We start from the raw sequence: 14480 nt of genomic DNA on the forward strand, positions 1-14480 counted from the left end.
TTGTCTTTTTTAAAATGATGAAGAGAGATGTTGTCCCCTCCTCTCTCTCATTGCAGGGTTGTAAACCTCTGATCGAGATCATGCAGTAGCAGAGCCCAAAGGCTCCGCCCTGCAGCTGCAGAGCAGAGCAGCTGATGGCTTGTTCATTCAGAGTTTAAGTTTATCAATATTTAATGTGCCACTTGTCCAAATTGCACCAAATTCGGCACAGCACTCCCTGTCTTTCCTAGCCATACAAGTACCAAGTGTGGAATCGATCTGATGAACAGTTCAAGAGATACACGAAGGACATACAGACATAAAGACAGATATTCCTTCTTATAGTAGATAGATGCTATCAGTGGTGTCTGAGATATTAAGTTACACACTGACAAATAAGCAATCTGACAATTCCAAACTCCTTACACACACACACACACACACACACACACACACACACACACACACACACACACAAACCTGATCCCATTGATGAGACAATAAATGTTAATTTCCCCAAGCAGTCAGTTAGTGTTTTTCCATTTAACAACCTCTTCTGATCAGAAGCTGAGATCTATCCCATTCTTCCGTGTCTTCTTGCCTTGTCTCTGGGTTGTCGTATTCATTCTGTCTCGCCCTCGCTTTCTCTCGCATGCTGTCTGGATGTTTTTGGGACCACCTGGAGATACAGTTCTCCTCTCCAGTTTGACGAATCGGCATGGGCAGAATGAGTCCTCCTCTGTGCTCCCTAAAGCTGGGCCCTGTCCTCGGGGAGGCCTGCCAGGCCGCATTAGCATGAGGTTAGTTGGATCAGTCTGCACTGACTGTGACAGGCTTGGAGCCCCCCTTGCTCCTCATACATTAAATAGAATTATGCAGCCCTGCCTGCACAGACGGGCCCGATCAATGGGGTGGACGGCACATGCCAACAGCTGCCAGGGAGATACTTTAGTGCAGTGAGATCAATCCTCACTGCAAACCTGAATCTGTCAAAGACTCTGCCACCACCAAGCCCAGACAGCGCAGTCAAAGTTGATTAGCTCCTTAGTTTTCCAGTGTGGAGTGGAGAGCAAAGGCTACTTCTGACAAGCAGCTGAGACAGGTGAGGGAGGGTGAGGAGAGGGCATTCAATCCTGTTGCTTCCTGAATCAGAGAGCATGTTCTTACTCCTACTTTGTTTGTGCTACTTGTACTTTAAACTAGTCTGCAAGCAGTGGATTTGGGTTGCTCATGAAAATGTCTTAACAGACTCAAATGCACATCTACCTCAAGCTTCTTCCACTGACTACAGCTGGTCAGGGTTCCCTCTAGAAAATACTGTTTAATCCTGGCAGTTTGGCAACTTGAAAACTGAAAAAGGTTGTGCCTAAGGCAACTTAAGTTCACAGGTGACATTAGGCTGCCAGTGTCTCAGCCATGCCATTAGCTAAAGCAATACCTGCACTCCTGGATGAAATTGGCCATCCTACAAGTCTCATCCATAGACTGTATACTTTATAAAGATGAACGTAGCAAGGTGTGTTGTCACCCATTGGTTTGCACTGGAGCCCAGAGCCTAGAGTTGCTGTTGGTCGGCATCATCTTTTCCGTTTGGAGCCAGGGTCTTCCAAATTAGGAGTGCTGAGTGTTGCCTGTCATGCTCTGGAAACCATGCCCCGCTACCTTGGACCAAAGCGAACACCAACCGATGCACTCTTGGGCTAACATTAGCTACTTAAGCTAAATTGTGCTAATAGAGCAGGTGTCATAATCACGTAACGTTAAACTGAAATATTGCGACAATAGTCCAACTCATTGCCATTGTCTTGTTAGTGTAATTCCTTAACTACAAACACAGTAGAACTGCATATCTGGAGAAAAATCACGGTTTATTCTTTAAACAGAAGCTACAAAGGTCCAAGACAGAGTGACTCCAGGAGCCGGGGAGAGCAGCAAGTGAACGAACTGTCAATCACAGCTGTCAATCGCAACCACACAACAGACATCAAGAACTACTATAAGTCTTCAAATCTTATTAACAGATCAATAATTTCCAAAATGACCATCAGCATACTTATTAGAATGCTTGAATTTACCAATTAAGATGATAATGACTGATGAAAAAATTATTGACTTAGTATATCTAGAGAGAAGGTGGTGCTTTTTGAATGGGAGTCAGTTGGAGCCAGGGATTTTTAGGAGACGGCATCTAGCAGCTGTCAGTGGCATTGCACTTTAAGGGACTTCCACATTGGCTTCAGCCTCAAGCTGTGGTGGTTGCCGCTTGGTCTCATCTCATATCCTACTGTGATTGTCCTTCTTCAACAAAGTGTCATGCAGGGTCCCAAATTGTCTCTACCTGGTAAGCTTGTAGCATCAAGGCAGCATTAAGTGCATAAGGGCTAACCACTTGTGCCTGTGGTTGGGCTCAGGTTTGGGTGTGGTATACTTTTTTTGAGCTGCAAGTATGAAAAATGGCATTGCTTACTAGAGAGAGTGGACGTGCTACCAGCAGCACTAGCCTTGGGTACCATCTGGTGTCTCATCCATTGCACGAAATATAAACTAACCTGGCAGAATCCATACAATCCAGGTCCAACAATTGGGTTAGCAGCAGGGAGAACCGGGAGTGCTAACAATAGTACTAACAATGAGGTGTTGCCAAACTGCCTCAGTTGGTAAATCCACAAAGTCAAGAACCTTTAGAGGGTTCCCCCTCTTCTTTCTTTTCACATCAGACCTCGGAATCCTCCTCAGAGACGCTATTCAAAGGAGTAAGCAATGTATTGTCAACAGACTGTACTAACAGCTACTACCATTTGTTTGCCTCCATACCTGTGAACCTGTCACAGCCTGTGTCCTGAGCAGAACTTCATAAAACTTGCATCTCTCCAGGGTTATGACCGTCCACACAGGTCTACAGGTTGGCAAGTGCAGCTTTAGCCTGCAGCATGCCCAGACACACAGGACAGATAGTGTGGGTGTCTGCCTAGAAGGGGAAGAATCTGCTAAAGCAAGCTTCTAAGGTGGGAGTGTTGCATCAGCATCAAGGCTACACCTCAGTCCCTTTCCCGTTTACAGATTTACTCTGAAAACAGATACAGAATTAGGGCTGAACTCCATCATTTATAGAGTGTGGCACATTGATTAGCACCTTAAAGGTAAAACTAACTAACAAGCCCTAGTAAAGCTCATAGATGCTACACACATTTTAAATATATATATGGTATATGAGTTTCCTAATGCAGTATAACTAGGGATGGAGTTTGATAGCATTTTATCAAATCCCAATCCAGTATCTAATACACTTATGGGATCTGAATTCTTCCAAATCCCTTAATCAAGTCTTATTAGGATTAGCCAGGGTGACCATATTTTCAAACCCCTAAACCAGGACCCTTAAGTGTACCACACATTCATGCATGTATGCACACATGTATGCACTTATGCATACCATACCATACCATAGGTGTTTTCATGAGGATAGGGTACAATTATTTCTCTCTTAGCTCTTAGTACACATACTGAGTGTACCTTTCAGCACCATGGACAGCACCTCAGCAGACGAAAAATTATGTTTTGACTCCCAAAATCCACCAAGGTATTTGTCAGTCACAGCGCGCATAAGTCCAGGCTGCCAGCTAAATGGCCGACTGTGACTCTCTGCCAGCTTTTTTTTAAAACAAAACCATATACAAATTTCTTTGTGGCCTATAAATAACTCTCTAGGCTGTAACATAAAAATAACTTACATCTTCACAACGCTATGCCACGAGCTGGTCGCAAGTTTTCAAAACAAGTTTACGATTGCTACAATTGTTTACAAAACGTAAAAAACAAAACAAAACAAAAAAACATTAAAATGTCAAAACATTAAATCATCATTGCACCTCGTTAATAATAATCTGACAAAGAGCCTTTAAAGAAAGTTACCTTTAAGAAGATTGCCAGGTAGGCCTACTTATGCTTTGCAGTCTTTCTTCTTAGTTAGAGTTTCTTTTCTGGAGTACTCAGGGAAACCACTTCTTACGTTTGGCCGTCTTAATATGATCTTTATATCAGCATTTTCACCATGCATAACTGAAAATGTACTCTTGCAGTATGTGCAGAACGCAGCATTTTCATCACCAGGTACTTTACGAAGGAAGGACTAAGCCTCATGGAGCTCTGGAGAAAAGACAGACTCTCTCTTTGGTATGACAGCTACTGTAACCGTTAGCATACTGACAGGTTCTGTCAGAAAGAGCCGCAAGCGTCATAGCAACAGCCTTGACAACAACACATTGATTGCCACATATACAGACCAGTGTATTCAACAATCAGTGTTGAATTCAGACACGTGGTGAATTGTTTATGTTTTTATATTGGGTTGGGTAATACTGTGGGACAGAACATGATAAATGATATGATGTAAGCAGTGAAAACAAGTGTAATATATTTAAATTGTGGCGAAAACTGGGACAATTTGGTAGTGAATGTTGAAAACTGGGACATTTAAGTGTTTTACAGATATTTGTTGGCACTCAGGACATCCACTTTGAAGCCGGGACAATCCCAGACAACAAGTCATTGTAGGTTTACCTTTCAACATTAAGTAACTAAAATAACCATAACCCAAAGATATCTAATCGCGGTGTTTGGGCGTACGAAGCATGGGACTTTGACACAGAAGACCTGGGTTTATGTCTTGCATTCTGTGTGTTTAGGCAACTAGAACACTTGGGTTAAGATGAGGGAAAGAAAGGTTGTGGATAAATACTGAAAAAGTCAGCACATTCTGTGCTTTTAAAAAATATATTTTCACCAACGAGATGCAAACAAATATTGTTCAATATTCAATTGTTCAATATTAATCCTTCCTATTTATACAAATAAAATATGCAGTTAGAGCAGCATTACATTCATACTGGTATTCATAGGCTGCAACTGTTGCAAAAATATGATTGTGAAATTCAGTCATTGTGGTCCAGATTGACAGGTCAACCTCTCAGAGTTAACCTTGGTGGTTGCTGCATGTCTGTCACTCTTGAACTCCACCCAGGCTACTCAGATTGACAAGTTTGGGATTTTCTGGCTTCAAGACCTGCTAGGTGGTGGCAGACGGTTCAAGCTTCAAGACACCCCTGAAAAATCTATAAAGCAGGTGACAACGCAGACGCTAATTCCATTTTTTTCTAGAAATCTGTTACTAGAACATAATCCTTTTACTGCAACCCAAAAAGAGAATTTTATAGCCCTGATAATGAGCTAAAAAAGGACAATGAACACCAGAATATTACACAGAGCTTATGGTCAAATGCCATGCTATAAAAACACACTCATCCTTAGCGCCTCCAGTAATGCATTGTTAAGTCTGCAAATGGCAAAACATTTTCGGGTGACAGACTAACTTAATGTCTGTCACTAAGAAGAGCTGTGAGATGCCAAAGGGTGAGAGAGACCAGAGAAAGAGAGAGAGTAACACACAAATTTGGAGTTAGAACTTTTACCGTTCCTTCAACAAACTTGAAACCAGAGGCGGTCGCAGGAAAGGAAAAAAAAAAAAAAGAAAATTTAATTCCTCTTGCAACTGAAAGAAAGACTCTGAAACAGATTAAAACCTGGAGTCTGGAGTTGCCAGAGGTGATTTGTGGTGATGTCATCCAGCTAAAATAGCTGCTCATTAGCACCTCTGAAGCAGGTCGTATGATTAATCGTCACCAAAGATTTACAATCCAATTAGAGAGTGTCTGGGTGTGGAACAAATGACTCACCTTTGAGGGAAACACATCAATGAAAAGACCCAAATGGGCTTTTTTGGGGCAATTTTGGTGTTACAGGCTGATTGATGCTGAAGTAGATGGGTGATGTCTCCGGGACTGTGGATGTTTGTCATATCCGGAGGCCATCACTCACCATGCTGGGTGGCTTGTCGTCGAAACATGGCAAGTCAGTAGATACACAGTTTATTCTTGACATCAAACACTTTGCTGAAGTGATTTTACATTACATTCTGTCAGAGACCAGCAACACACAAAAAAATTGGGTCTCATTTTGAGCACATTTGTGAGTGTGTGCACACATGTGCCTGCGAATGCATTTCTCAGGGAATGACTAATTTAGCAGCGAGCGCTTCTCCGCTCTCCAGCCTAGCCTGAAGTTTTAATCCCCACATTTGCATGGCTAAACATAGATCAGCCTCAACACATCCGCACTGGATATCGACTCGAGGAATATAAATGCTTGTTGTGACTGCACGTTGAAAATGTTGATTAAACATTTATGAGCTTGCTGCTTCTCTGTGTCTGCAACGGCCTCTCAAACACTACCTGTATATGATACAGCTAAACAGTATATGCACAGGTTCCCAACTGAAGTGAAACAACTTCAATTTTTTTTCCCTTGTTGGGGCCAGGACACTCTGTGTTCCAAAGAGTGATTCAATTCCTTGCAAATGGGCTTCTCCAAGAGCTTCTTTGCTGAGTTTAAGGAGAGAGCTCACAGATGCGGAACGGATGCAATAACTGCCGACTCCCTGGCTGATAGAATAGCTTTATCACACACTACTTGCGCTGTTGAGCTGGGGTATTCTATCTTCTGGTATTTTCACACGCACAGAAATGTACAAAGACACACAAAGGCGCTAAAGAGACGGTGATATACATGACAATGAAAATCCTGTTGGGTTTGTAGGAAACATCTTACATGCAGTCAAAATATATTGATTCCCATTTAATTAAGCAGGAATTAAACTCTGTGTGTGTATGTGTGTGTGTGTGTTGTGTGGCTGGTAATAGTAGCTGACGTCGAACATGTCTCAGCAGCTGCTTGGTCCTCCTGTTTGGCAGAGCTTCTTATCTGCGCACTTCTAAAGTAGGTCAGCTCTTGACTGAGAATGTGCCAGAGAAATAACTCCAGTCACTTGTTAGTACAGGTTAATTGATATATGGATCAATAAATGTATAAATAAATGCAGTTTTGTTTCTGTTTTTTGTCATGTCAGGAAAATACTATGTGGCTGAACATACAGGTTGTGAGTGGACAAAATAACAGGAACTCCAACCAATCCAAAGCAAGTCAAAACAATACCCATGCAAAAAAAAATAAATAAATAAAAGTCTGACCTTCATTTGGCTGATATTGTTGAGTTTGTTTATACTGTATCAGAGATGTTGGTTAAACAGTTCATTCTGGAGGCCAGTGTGTAGTGCTGTTTGCTGTTTGCACTCTTCAAAAAGATATTCCCTCATTTGGTGTTTTGATGATGGTGGTGGAGAGCACTGTCTAACATGTCAGTCCAAAATCTCTCATAGGTGTTCAATTGGGTTGAGATGTGGTGACTGTGAAGGCGATAGCATATGATTCACATAATTTTCATACTCATCAAACTATACAGTGACCCCTCGTGTCCTGTGAATTGGAGCATTGTCATCCTGGAAGAGACCACTCCCATCAGGATAGAAATGTTTCATCATAGGATAAAGGTGATCACTCAGAACAACTCTGTATTGATTTGCAGTGACCCTTCCCTCTGAGGGGACAAGTGGACCCAAACCATGCCAGCAAAATGCCCCCTAAAGCATAACAGAACCACCAAATCTCCTCACTGTAGGGGTCAAGCATTCAGACCTGTACCAGTTTTTCCTTTAATTTAACGCCCATCTGTATATATCAGTGGAGGCTGGTCCATAGAGGCTATCTATTTTTTGAGAGGCAAAAGGGAGATCAAAATATAAAAAAGAATATTTGGTTGAAATAAACCATTACCAAATCTCAGTATTATTAATAAAATATTTTTTCTCTCTTCTTTGGAAAAAATCCATTATTGAAATTCTGGTTGAAATGTTTAAACAGCGACACCTGCAGGCGGGAGGAGAAAGAGCAGTGTGTGTGGAGTGGTGGTGGAGGAGAGTGAGGGGGACTGGGGGACAGAGGAGGACGGGGGCCTGCTGTCCTCCGCAGGGCGGGATCTCTTACATCAATTTAATGTACTTCTTTTTTTTTTCATACTAATGTTTGATTGGCCAAGACACATAAAATGATGCTCCAAGGGAGGCTGTCCTCCCCAACCAATCAACACCCAGAATGCAATATTGACATGGAGTTGGTCCAATGATAGTTTCCAGATTTCATCTTCAATTTTCTACCACTGTAAAGCAGCAATAGATAACGAGCAGTAGATAGCTCCTTGCGTTAGCCAACGCAACAGTTAGCTTGTTGTAGCAGCCTGAAGGACTCTTTATACATCCATGGAAGGACTGTTAAGGATTGTTGTTGAGCTAACAGGAGAATGGATCTGGACTGTGCGGTGCAGCAGCGGGACGCTGCCGGGGAGGCTGGAGAGAGAAGCAACCAGAGAAACAACCAGGAGAGTTAGCTTGTTTGTCATTTTTGCTAATGATATCAGACTGGTTAAGCAGCAGCCAGAAAGTTCTGTTAACTAACAAACAAGATGACCAACAGCCACAAATGGATGTTATGACATGAATACTTCATGTCCATGGTAGAAAGAAGAAGACATCAGATAACGTGAGTCAGATACAGATTCTCTCTCTCTGTCTCTTTGGTTGCTGATTTCATCTCTGATGGTTAAATGTGTCTGTGGCTGTTGTGTGAATTTATCTCCTTAACAAGAATGCAGCAGAGATGATACAATGTGCTGTGGGTAGTTTGTTTGTTGAAGTTACAGTAAGCTGTCTGGACTCACTCATTCATTTAGAATTGATCCCAATTTTAATTGAGTGGTTGTTCAGTCACCTGTTGATGTTGTCTGATTAGTGAATGAGTGTGCAGGAGGTTTGGCTGCTTGTTGTGACAGTTTCTTCATTTCGTTTTTAAGCTGAGCTGTATATTGGGTAATAAGCTTAAATTATCTAGAATAAGATGTTAGATGTAGAATAAGTGTTAACTAGTGGTGTAACGGATCGTAGTTGATCCGTGATCGCCCCCCACGCATGTGAACTGCGGATTAATTGCAAAATTTAATGTCTCATTTAAGACAAAGAAAAACAAACAGCTGTAAGTACAAGTCATGGACAGATAGCGTGTTGCTAACAGGGATTTTGAAGAGCGACGATCAAACCAGCATCTAACAGGTCCGAAGTGACATTTGCAGGTATGTTTACCTGCTGTTTAATGTGTTGCAGCTGAGCAGCTAATTAGCTACGTAGCTGCTAACTGACGTTAGCGGTGCACTTTTCTCCACTGAATGTTAGTTTTGTGGCTCGTTCAACAAGCTGCAGGACAAGACGTGTTCATGTTTCTAAGTTATCATCAAGTTTGATGATGTGGACAGAGGCTGTTTCATTCACTACCGTGTTTAAAAGAGGAAGGTATCATGCTTCATATTGCAATTTAATTTAACAATAATTGAGCATTGAATTTTTTTATAATTTAAGATTTTATTTAAACATTGGACATCTTACATGTTGTTTTCATTTAAGACCATGGGCAAAAGTTCCTTGCTGTTCCTTGCTCTAAGTGTGTTACAGAATAAGTGGAAAACGTTTTATTTGTCTCCCCCTTTTTTTCTTTTTGCTGATCCTAAAAATGATCCGATCCATGACTCAAATCTGTGATACGATCCGAACTGTGAGTTTTGTGATCCTTTGCACCCCTAGTGTTAACATGTCAGCTTTGTAGACTATATTTTGTATATTGTGCGTGGATAAGAGTGCGTAAGTCATGTATTTGATACATGCATTAATACTTTTTTAGAAGCTACACTTTTAGATCTATGAATGTTTTTAGTGTTCAATCTTTCTAGTATTCAGCACTGATCTGGACCTGTATCAGATTTTAAGCTTTGTGGTACTTTATATATTTCTGTATACTAAGAAAATACATAGGAAACATGTGTAAATCAAGTGATATGTTGTCTGTTTTTGATGAGAACATAAATCTGTTGTCACAATAGAACAGTACTATAAATTTGAATTTCACTTTGTTGGTAAAATGACACATTCTGAACCACTCCACAGCTAAAATGAGCACTTCTTTGTTTAGAAACAATATGTATAAATGTCTTTAGAGAAGCAGCCTTTTCACCACTCAGGGGTTTTTGTTTTTGAAAGCAAATTGATTTATTGGCATATAAAATTGCACCCCATCCCTCTGATTTCATCAGGTGGGGACAATGTTATAGTTTGATGCGGTTTGTTGTAAGATTCCATGTTGGTTTTCCTCCTGTCCTTCCCAATTTTTTGAGTCACCAGCTGCTACTGGTATATATATATATTACCACAGTGTTAGGCTGAAGACAATACAGAAGTACCTTCTGCAGTGCCACAGACAGCTGCCACATGCTGGCTCCAAGTGACTCCCATTCAGAAAGTCCCTACTAAGTCAATAATTTTCGTCAACAGGTCATTATGGTCTCAATCACTGAATTCGGGCCTTCTAATAAGTGTGCTGGAGGTCATTTTGGAAATTCATGCTCCATTAATAAGATTTGAAGACTTATAAAAGATAGGGATGTGCAGAAGGCCCAGTATTTGTATTTGTATCTGTATTTATTGAGGCAGCAAAACTATTTGTATTTGTATTCAAATAAAAGTGGAAATAGGCATAACAATCCTGTTTTTGTTTTTAATACACTTCTAGTTTTAGGATATTTAAGAGTTAAAATATGTGTTCTTCAATAAACTGTTGTAGCAAGGGAGGGCTCCCACACCAGGTCTTGAATCCTGGTCTCCCAGACTATGGAAAACTGCACTGACCATTCAGCCAAAGGGTTCAGCTTAACCAGACACACAGACCTGCAGTTATTTATACACCCATGACACAGAGACAGCCAGCAGAGCAGAGAGACGGAGACAGCGATGTAACCTTGCTACACTCCAAGTCCCGACTTGCTTGCTGTTATTTGACTTTTTTTTCTTTCCAAAAACAAATAATTTTCAAAATATTTGTATGAAATAAATATTCGTCATAACCCACTATTTGTGCTTTTCTGAATACTGTATTCAGATTCAGCTAACCCCCTCATACAACGTTTTGATGTCTGCCATGTGGGTGTTGATTGACAGCTGTGATTGACAGTTGGCTCACCTGCTGCTCTCCCCAGCTCTGGGACTCGCACTGAGTTGACTATTGTAGCAATATTTCATTAGTTTAGTGTTAGTTGAGTATAATGCCTAACTTTTTAGTACAATTTAGCTAAAATAGCTAACATTAGCCCAAGTGTGGACTGCTCAGTTCTCCCGGTAAACTATCATTCGCTTCGGTCCAAAGTAGCAGGGTGTGGTTTCCAGACTGTAAAAGGTAACACTGCAGACTCCTAATTCGGAAGGTCCTGGCTCCAAACAGAAAAGATGGCATCGACCATAGACAGCAACTCTATGCTTCAAACTGGCTCCAGTGCAAACCAATGGGTGATGTCAAACCTCACTATTTTTTTTTATTTTATTATGTTATTTGAGAGGGACAGTGCATATAAATAACATCTCTGAATATATGCCAGAGTTAGTCAGACAGGCTTATTTTCATCTGTAGTCCCTGGGCAGGCAAATAGTTGGAAACACAAACATTACAAATAAAAGCACAGAAAATACAATCAACAATAAAGCGGTGAGAATATGCAGATACAAACAGAGCCTGCACTACATAGAGACAAGAAAGGAAGCTCTTAAGACACACAAAATAAACAGTAGTGTGACAATAATCAACAAATCAACAAATAGGATGACAGCACATTCAACAAATAGCACAACAACACACTGTCAGGACTGCTGAAGTGTGGATATTATGTACAGAGCCTATGATAAGAAGAGCAGCTCTTACATTAAGTATAATAATGATCTAATAAAACACCTCACTGTCCTAGTGTTCACAAGTTTGATTTTTAATGAACCAGGCTGTTAATGTTGTGGTAAATGAATGGCAGTTGGCACAGTTTCTTATGTATTGTGGCAAGTTGTTCCAATCCTGAGAGGCTCTGACAGAAAAAGCAGATTGGCCAAGACTACTTTGTCCTCTAAGAGTAAGACAATCTCCTCGGGTTGTTGTGGTGGAGGAGCCATATTGTGTAATACCTTGAAAATGAGACACAGTCTACTGTATTTAACCATGTCTTCCCAGCTTAGTAAATTATGCTTTTTCAAAATATTGCAATGATGGTCTCCTTATGGCTCATTGTCTAAGGTTTTTATTGTTTGTTTGTTCAGTGATTCTATTGGCCTTAGTGTGGTTTTATTGATATGTTCCCAACTTGTCAGACAGTATCTGATGTGTGAGAGAATCATTGTATTTATAAACATTTTAGCTGCATTAGTGCACCCTAACCCTAACCCTAACCCTAGATTAAATCTAACATTCTTTGCATTTTTTTTTTACGTGTGATATGAAAAACAGATTTGAGTCAACAGTAATGCCAAAGTATTTAAACTCAGACACAATCTAGTTTTTTTCTAGAGACTATGATATCTGGATGTGGTGTTGAGGTTGGTCTTTTTGTGAAGAACATGCTGACTGTTTTTGTAATGTTAAGCTGAAGGCAGGATTGAACTAGCCATGTGGTAGCTCGTACTATTACGGCAGACAGTTTTGATGCACCTTCATCTTTGTTTTTGCCATGCACATAGACAAACGTATCATCTGCGTACATCTGGACAGTATTGTGAGAGCAAAATCATGGTAGATTATCTTAGTACAGGCTAAACAAGAGTGGGCCTAAAATAGACCCTTGTGGGATACCGGTAGAAGACTTGATAAAAGCTGATTGTTGGTTGTATACCCTCACACATTGGGTTCTGTCTGCTAGGTATGATTTCATAAAGTTGAGTACATTATGAGAGAGGTTGAACCTGGGGACCTTCCCTGACGTCCACTGCAACCCCGCCCACTGGCTCCTGAGCCAAGAAGCCAAAGCAACCTCTTAAGCAAAAGGCAGAGAGAGGGACGTCACATCCCCCACAATCAATACATACAACAGCACAACAACAAACAGTACAAAGCAAAATAAAACACACAGGACACACCATACAAAATACAAAATACAAAGCTACATACAAGAGCACATCACATACACCCATAATGTCAATTAGAAATTAATAATGTAATGTAAACTTGTCAAAATACTCCAGGCCCAAAAGTGGGCCTGGACTAGCTGTAGTGACAAGAGATACAACGTGCTTGCTTGGAAGGCTCAGTACAAAAAAAGGCAATCATTTCTGTATTTTAATGACTGATAATATACTAGAAATGAAATACCTATTTTGACAATACATTCATATATTTCATCACATCAAATCATATCACATCACACAAAAGCTAAATCTTTATTTTCTATACTGAAGAAAAGCTGCAGCTTGACTCAGAATTGCACTGACTGCTTGATCGTCTCTGGCACACCTCCCACTGTGCCTGTTGTCCCATCCCAGTCAGGTTCAGTCACGTTCCTGGGGAGTCACCAAAATATCAAAAGAGCACAGACAAGAAAAAAAGTGAGAGATTTTGTCAGGGTGCAATTGACAAGAATGCCATGTTTTTTCCCACTTCACAGGCACAAAGCCACAGTACGTATCATACATACCACAGAATGGGGGGCCAGTATGTTCATGTGTATAGGCAGCATACTGTTATTACACAGAATCAGACAGATGTGATAGCGGTGACATGCTCAGTCTTAAATCACCAAGGCTGAAGGTCTAAAACCACAGCTAATGACTCCTGGAGGCTGCAGGATTCATTACACTTAATAATGACTCATGGGATGAAACAAACAACAAACCAATATGACTATTAAAGGGGAAAATGTCAAGTTGGTCCTGAAGGTGTTGCCAGAGGAGGATCAGGGGGGTCATTAAAGGTCATGCGGTCATGAAAATGAAAGTGGTTCATCCCTTGGGAGCATGAACATGCTCAGTTAATCTTCCAATGTGGTGCTACTTGTGCACAACTAGAAATTTTGGCCTGACGATGGAAATAGAGGACAGGCCAGAACCAAAACACTGCGTTGAATTTAACTGTCTGGGGATCTTGAATGTATACACAACACATTAAATGTGAAACTGGTTTTCTTGTTGGCATTCTGATTCGTAGTCATTGGAAAGTAAATTTATTGTAAAAGTGGTTGTTATGCAAATGTGATCACAGTGACAATGTTCAGCAGGTAATGTTTACATATATGTTGACAATACTACATAACTTTTGTTGACATGCAAATACATGCATTTTCTTTTTGTCATGTCTTGGTAAAATATACGGACTTTGGGTGAACAAAATACCAGTAACTTCAGCCAATCTAATACAATCTTAAACAACATCTATGCAAAACATTATAAATTATAAGGCTGATAATGTTGAGTTTTTGTTTACACACTGTCAGAGATGTTAGCTGAAAGGTTCATTTTGGAGGAAAAAAAGTGGTGCAACACAAAGTTCAGCTGAGGCTGATGGGAATGTCATTAGTTTTGCAGGTATTTGATCATAAAGCAAAGTACTGGGCAATTTCAAATTTTGATGATGGCACTATGGTAAGTTACATATTCACCAAAGTTATAACAGATCATCCTGGAAGGCGGATGTGGATGTGTGACCAAATT

Source organism: Thunnus maccoyii, chromosome 4 (genome assembly GCF_910596095.1).
Source record: "Thunnus maccoyii chromosome 4, fThuMac1.1, whole genome shotgun sequence".
Classification (NCBI taxonomy): Eukaryota; Metazoa; Chordata; class Actinopteri; order Scombriformes; family Scombridae; genus Thunnus; species Thunnus maccoyii.